Source organism: Penaeus vannamei, chromosome 39 (assembly GCF_042767895.1).
Source record: "Penaeus vannamei isolate JL-2024 chromosome 39, ASM4276789v1, whole genome shotgun sequence".
Classification (NCBI taxonomy): Eukaryota; Metazoa; Arthropoda; class Malacostraca; order Decapoda; family Penaeidae; genus Penaeus; species Penaeus vannamei.
The window spans coordinates 6,768,695-6,776,194 of record NC_091587.1 but is presented as its reverse complement, the minus strand read 5'-3'; the positions used below and the strand labels follow the sequence as shown (position 1 = coordinate 6,776,194).

At 45.4% G+C, this 7,500-nt stretch overlaps 1 protein-coding gene across 1 annotated transcript in view; it reads right to left on the bottom strand.

The window, feature by feature from the left end:
• Positions 1-7,500, bottom strand: part of LOC113823456 (mitogen-activated protein kinase kinase kinase 1) — a 147,314-nt gene that overhangs the window by 83,648 nt on the left and 56,166 nt on the right. The window lies entirely within an intron of this gene.

Sequence of the window (7,500 nt, the reverse complement as noted above, 5' to 3'; positions counted from 1 at the left end):
ATCTATGCTCTATTTTATTCCCACTTTTGTTTGCCATTTATCTGTCTTTCTGTATGATGGGTCTCACGATGTTATTATTTTTCTTTTTTCTGTTTTGTCTACCAGCTTTCCTAAGTATATTTCTCAACCGATATATTTTTTTCCAGTTTGAAAAGCTATACCAACAATAAACTCCACCTTGTATTCAATCTCTCAAACATATTTGATTATCAAAATTTTAACCCGATTAAAACCGACATCAACCTTTATATAACAACTCCCTACATTTGCCAAATTGACAAAAGCAGTAATCGGCATCAAACAACCTTTATACAACGCATCCCTACATTTCCCAACGCCTTCAAAGCAGCAGTACTCAGCATTATTCAACCTTTATATACCAAACCCCTACGTTCTCGAACTTCCCAGAAGCAACACTCGTAATTAATCCGCCTTTATCCAAAGCATCCCTCCATTTTCCAAGGTATTCTCGACGGCGCGCGGACGAGAACCCTCTGGCGGTCCTTAGGCATAGAGACTGCAACCTAGAAACATGTAGAGCATCTAGAAATGACTTCCATCTGTATCCTAAATGCGCTGCGTCTTGGCTGGTATACACATCTCTACTCCTGGGAGGGAGAGAGAGAATTAATAGTCTGGTTTTATTCGGTGGGTGGGTGAGAGAGAGAGAGAGAGAGAGAGAGAGAGAGAGAGAGAGAGAGAGAGAGAGAGAGAGAGAGAGAGAGAGAGAGAGAGAGAGAGAGAGAGAGAGAGAGAGAGAGAGAGAGAGAGGGAGAGGGAGAGGGAGATAGAGGGAGAGAGAGAGAGAGAGAGAGAGGGAGAGGGAGAGGGAGAGGGAGAGAGAGAAAGAGGGAGAGAGAGAGAGAGAGAGAGAGAGAGAGAGAGAGAGAGAGAGAGAGAGAGAGAGAGAGAGAGGGAGGGAGAGGGAGAGGGAGAGGGAGAGAGAGATAGATAGATAGAGAGAGAGAGAGAGAGAGAGAGAGAGAGGGAGAGGGAGAGGGAGAGGGAGAGGGAGAGGGAGAGAGAGAGAGAGAGAGAGAGAGAGAGAGAGAGAGAGAGAGAGAGAGAGGGAGAGAGATTGAGGGAGAGGAAGGGAGATAGAGACAAACAGAGAGAGGGGAGATAAAAATCCAGCTTGTAACAAAACCTTTCGCAGTCTCCACCCCCGTTTGTGCACTGTATCCACTCCTCTCCTCCCTCTTCTCCACAACCATATGGGCGCCCACGGACCCACGCCCACGAACCCACGCCCGCACACAACCTCGCCTCGTTCCCTCCCCACCATTTCCTCCTTGGTCCGCCCAGAGAGCGCGGGGCATCGGCAACCTCGGGCGGCCACAATGCCTCGTTTCAGCGCAGAATTCACCTTTGATGGCGGACAACCCCGAGCCACCTGGTCCGTTTTCGTCCGAATTTTCGCCAGTGGCAGACCAGCGCCGGAACCATCGCTCGTCTCGGCGAGCTGGTCGCCAAATGTTCCACGTGCGCTGCGCAGAAACGAGGTAGAACGCCGCAAACTTTGGAGAAAAATGGAGGGTCGCGTCTCTGAGTCTGGAAATATCTGGCAGCTTCGCCCCCCAGGCCTGTATAAACAATCATTCGGGCGCCACACTCCCCGTCTTCAGCCCCGTCCTCTGTCTACCTTTCAACCTTTTAAAAGCCCTTTCATCCTTTGGCACTCCTCCACAAAGCCCCTCGCCTCAATCTCGGAGTCGAGAACCCCTTAAACCCAAACAAAGAGGACCCAGTGCGCGGAATCGGTGGCGCCCGCTTACAAATCGAAGCCAACATCGAATGGATTGAGACGCGGGCGCTCACATCGGGGTCAGCCAGCCAGCCAGCGGGAGGCAGCCTGGTTGGAGGAGGAGGAGGAGGAGGAGGAGGAGGAGGAGGAGGAGGAGGAGGAGGAGGAGGAGGAGGAGGAGGAGGAGGAGGAGGAGGAGGAGGAGGAGGAGGAGGAGGAGGAGGGGGGGGAAGAGGAGATGGTGGAAGAGGTGGAGGTGGAAGTGAAGGAGGAGGTGTAGGAGGTGGACGTGGTGGAGGAGGAGGTGGAAGTAGCGGTCGTGGAGAAGGAGGTGGAGGGGAGGGAGATAGAAGGAGGGGGAGGTGGTGGAGAAGAAGGAGGTGAAGGATAAGAACAAGAGCAAGAAGAGGAGGAGGAAGAGACGAAGCAGAAGGAGAAGGAAAAGAAGCCGAAGAAGAAGAAGTTGCAGGAAGAGGAGTTGGAGAAGAAGCCGAAGAACACGAAGAACACGAAGAACACGAAGAAGAAGAAGAAGAAGACGAAGAAGGAGGAGGAGAACAAGAACAAGGAGGCGGCCGCGGGAGGGAGAGCCCCGCCAAGCGACTGCCCTCGAGGAACTCCAACTCCCGCGGGAGAGAAACTCGGGAGCTGCGGCTTTGGAGTGCTTCTTAGTCTCGTTGTTATTTTCAGGTTTATTTTCGTCCATATTATCATCATTACTACTTGAATTGTTTCCTGCTATTAATAATTAGGACTAGCACTCTTAGTACTATTACTAATTAATTATTACTATTATTGTTATTAGTATTATTATTATCTTTATTACTAATTATTCTTGCTAATTACTAATTAATACTAACATCATCATCGTCGTCGTCGTTGTTATCATAATCATAATCATCATCATCACCATTATCAACACCATCATCATCATCATCCTTTTTTCGCCATATTTCACTTATATATTTATTATTACAGCAACTGCCTCATCCTCCTCGCCCTGATCACAAAAACATTACCTAAAACCCTTAAAAAAAAAAAAAAAATCTTATCTATCGCTATCTCTCCTTAATGTCTATCGCTCGCCCCTTTCTCTCCTTTATATTTATCACTCCCCCCCCCTCCTGCTCTTTTTTTACCGTCGTCTTTCATGTTTATTGTCATCTCCCTTTTCCCCTTCATGTCAACCCCCTCCCCCCTTCCCCTTATTGGCAGACTTAAACCCACACACTCTCCCCCTCATATCATATACCCCTCCCTCCTCCCCAACCCCCTCTCCTACCACATCTACCCCTCCCACCTCCCCCTTCACATCTACTCCTCCCTCCACCCCCAATCCCCTTCCCTTCACATCTATAACCCCCAAACCCTCTCCCTTATTATCTCCTCAATCCCTCTCTCCTTCCCCCAACCCCTCCCCCTTCCCATCTAACTCTCCCTCCTTCCCCAACCCCTTCCCATTCCCATCTACCCCTCCCACTTCCCAATATCCCTTCCCCTTCCCATCTATCCCTCCCTCCTTCCCCAACCCCCACTCCCACATCTACCCCTCCCACCTCCTAGACCTCCAACCCCCTCCTACCACTTCGCACCCAACCCCCTCCCGTCACATCTACCCCTCCCTCCCTCCCCTGGCCTTCCTCCCATCCCATCAACCCCTCCCTCCCTCCCTGGCCTTCCCTCCCCATCCCATCAACCCCTCCCACTCCTCCCCCCCCCCGGGTCCCCCACCCCCTCCCCCAGCACCACGAGCAGGCCATGAGGTCAACGCAGCGGCTCCATCCCATCTAAATGTGAAGGTTGCAAGCACTCCATTGATCGAGTCCGCCACAAGCAACAATTCCGGAAACTGGTGGACCTGCAATTAATGATGGGGAGGCTAATAGACCTATGGCTAATCGCCGTGATATGATAGGCCTATCACTGATTATGCTTATAAGCCTGCGATTAATTATGGTGATGGTAATAGATCTATGGCTAATTACTGTGATATGATTGATTACGGTTATAGGCCTGCAATTATTGACGGTAATGCTAATAGACCTACGGCTAATTGCCGTGATATGTGATAGGCCTATCAATGATTATGGTTATAGGCCTGCAGTCAATAATGGTGAGAATAACGGACTTATAGCTAACTATTAATTAATAAGGGCCTGCAGTTGATCATGGTGATGTGATAAGAACTATGGTGAATTAGTGATAGGCCTGTCAAAGATTATAGTGATATGCTTCGAATCAATGACGGTGATAATAACAGACCTATGGCTAATTATAGTGATATGACAGCCATGATGATGATAGACATGTAACTGACATCACGATGATATGACTTATAATCATAGTGGTTTGATAGACCTATAAAAAATATATTGCCTATAATCATGGTGTTATGAACCTATACTTATGCAGATACGAATGGCCTATTTATAGCACCATGACAAGCCTATAAATGGGTATGGCAAAAGACCCGATAATAGTGACAATAAAAATGCCGGTAAAAGACTGTACATAAAATAGCTTTAACTGTAAGATGAGGCAACAGTTTTAAAGTCCTCCTTGATTTTCATCTCCAGAAAATAAAATAAAAAATGTCTCATCTTTCAGTTTATCTTTTTTGTTTTTTGTTTTGTTTTGTTTTATTTTCTGCTATTCATCGAAGTGATAATGAGGGAATAAAACCTTCCTATAAACATTTAAATGATGGTATTACTAATAGTAATAGTGATAGCAATAGTAATAATTGCACTAATAATAATAATAATATTGTTATTAACAATAGTAAGAATAAGAGTAACAATAATAAGATGATAATAATGCAACCGTGTTTCGATGCATGACTTGCAAAATCCCTATAACTAAAAATATTCTTTCACGAATGCAATAAAGAAAACCCTTTCCCATTTCTTTATTCATCGGGAGAAGATTAAGCCCATATATGTACCAATTTACGGTCGAAAAAATGATTTGTTATGGAGTATCTTTTTTTAAGACGAAACATTCACGTTTCGTTCCCAACTTTGCGAAACATAAAAAAAAATGGTGTAGTTTAGGCTAGCACTCACGTCCCGTTTTCTGTTGGCGGTGCGAACGTGCGACTTTCGAACCTTAATCCTCGCATTGTCCGTGATGATTTTGATTCTTATTCCACGTTTTTGTTTACTTATCTTCTCTTTCTCTTTCTCGTCTCCCTTTCCTTTCTTTCCTTTTCTTTCTTTCTTCCTTTCTCGTCCCCCTTTCCTTTCTCTTTCTCTTTCCCGTCTCCCTTTCCTTACTTTCTTTTTCTTTCTTGCTTTCTTTCACGTCCCCCTTTCTTTTCCTTCTTTTTCTTTCTCTCTTTCTTTCTCGTCCCCCTTTCCTTTCTTTCCGTGATGATTTTGATTCTTATTCTACGCTCACGCTTTCATTTTATTTATCTCATCTTTCTCTTTCTCGCCCCTCTTTCCTTTCTTCCTTTCTTTTTCTTTCTTTCTTTCTTTCTCGTCCCCCTTTCCTTTCTTTCTTTTTCTCTCTTTCTTTCACGTCCCCCTTTCCTTTCTTTCTTTTTCTTTTTTTTTCTTTCATCAGCTCTATCCTTCTTACCTCCAGCCCAAACCTTTCCATCCTTACCACTCTCTCTCTCTTCCTTCGCTTTCTCTCTCTCTTCCCGTCACTCAACTCACACAATTATTTCTCCATCCCTCCCCCATCCTCCCTCCCTCCCTCCCTCTCTCTCTCTCTCATTATCTCTCTCTCTCATTATCTCTCGCTCTCATCATCTCTCTCTCTCATTATCTCTCTCTCATTCTCTCTCTCTCTCATTCTCTCTCTCTCATTCTCTCTCTCTCATTCTCTCTCTCTCTCATTCTCTCTCTCTCATTCTCTCTCTCTCTCATTCTATCTCTCTTATTCTCTCCCTCTCTCATTCAGTCTCTCTCATTCTCTCTCTCTCATTCTCTCTCTTTATCATTCTCTCTCTCTATCATTCTCTCTTTCTCATTATCTCTTTCTCATTATCTCTTTCTCATTATCTCTTTCTCATTATCTCTCTCTCTCTCTCTCTCTCTCTCTCTCTCTCTCTCTCTCTCTCTCTCTCTCTCTCTCTCTCTCTCTCTCTCTCTATCTCTCTCTCTCTATATCTCTCTCTCTCTCTCATTCTCTCTCTCTCATTCTCTCTCTCTCATTCTCTCTCTCTCATCTCTCTCTCTCTCTCATTATCTCTCTCTCTCATTATCTCTCTCTCATTATCTCTCTCTCTCTCTCTCTCTCTCTCTCTCTCTCTCTCTCTCTCTCTCTCTCTCTCTCTCTCTCTCTCTCTCTCTCTCTCTCTCTCTCTCTCAGCCTCCACTTGTCTGTCTCTCTGTCTCTCTCTCTCTCATTCTCTCTCTTTCTCTTTTTCTCTCTCCTTCATTCTCTCTCTCTCTCATTCTCTCTCTCTCATTCTCTCTCTTTCTCATTCTCTCTCTCTCATTCTCTCTCTTTCTCATTATCTCTTTCTCATTATCTCTCTCTCTCTCTCTCTCTCTCTCTCTCTCTCTCTCTCTCTCTCTCTCTCTCTCTCTCTCTCTCTCTCTCTCTCTCTCTCTCTCTCATATACACACACACACACACACACACACATCCACCTTCTCACTCATATCTCCCACACCTCCTCCCCCTCCCCCTTCCTACACCCCCGCACCCCCACCCCCTCCCACACCTCAACCCCAATACACACACATTAGCTACACGCGCGCGACCGTTGAACGCAAATCAATCACCATTAACAGTGAACACTCTTTCTGTCTCTGTCTCTGTCTCTGTCTCTGTCTCTGTCTCTGTCTCTGTCTCTGTCTCTGTCTCTCTCTCTCTCTCTCTCTCTCTCTCTCTCTCTCTCTCTCTGTCTCTGTCTCTGTCTCTGTCTCTGTCTCTGTCTCTGTCTCTGTCTCTGTCTCTGTCTCTGTCTCTGTCTCTGTCTCTGTCTCTGTCTCTGTCTCTCTCTCTCTCTCTCTCTCTCTCGCTCTCTCTCTCGCAGTTCAAAAACGAGAATTTTTAGTCTTCTGTATATTTTTCTCTCCAATAAGCGGATCCAATATCAAGTAAAAAATAAATAAAAGGAAAAAGACAAAGAATAAAAACTATGAAACAAGGGACGTGACAAGAAAAGACACGAAAAATGGAAAAAGGACAAAACAAGAAAAAGAAAAAAAAATGAATGAAAAATTACGAACTAAGAAACACGAATAAAAACGAAAAAAACACACACGACAAAAAAATAAGACAAAAAAAGGACCAAACAATCAAGAAAAAAAAGGGAGAGACAAAAAAATGAACACAAATGAAAAAAGGCGAGAGAAATTTTAAGCTAAAGTGATACTGTACCTGTACCTCACGGCAGACGAGTGACACGACACCACCACAACCGACCATCGCTTGGGTCATCCATGACGCACACACGCACACACACACTCACACAAGCGCATATGAGGTAACATGCACGCATACACACACACTCATACAAGCGCATATGAGGTAACATGCATGCATACACACACACTCATACAAGCGCATATGAGGTAACATCCACGCACACACACACACAAGCGCTTATGAGGTAACATGCACGCACACACGCACACTCACAGAAGTGCATATGAGGTAACATGCACGCATTCTCTCCTTATCTCTATCTCTCTCCGTCCTTCCCTCTTAATCTCTCTTTTCTCTCTCCTTCTCCTTCTTATCATCCCCCTCCCATCCTACTGTATTCGACCCAACTCCCCCCCCCCCACTCCCCT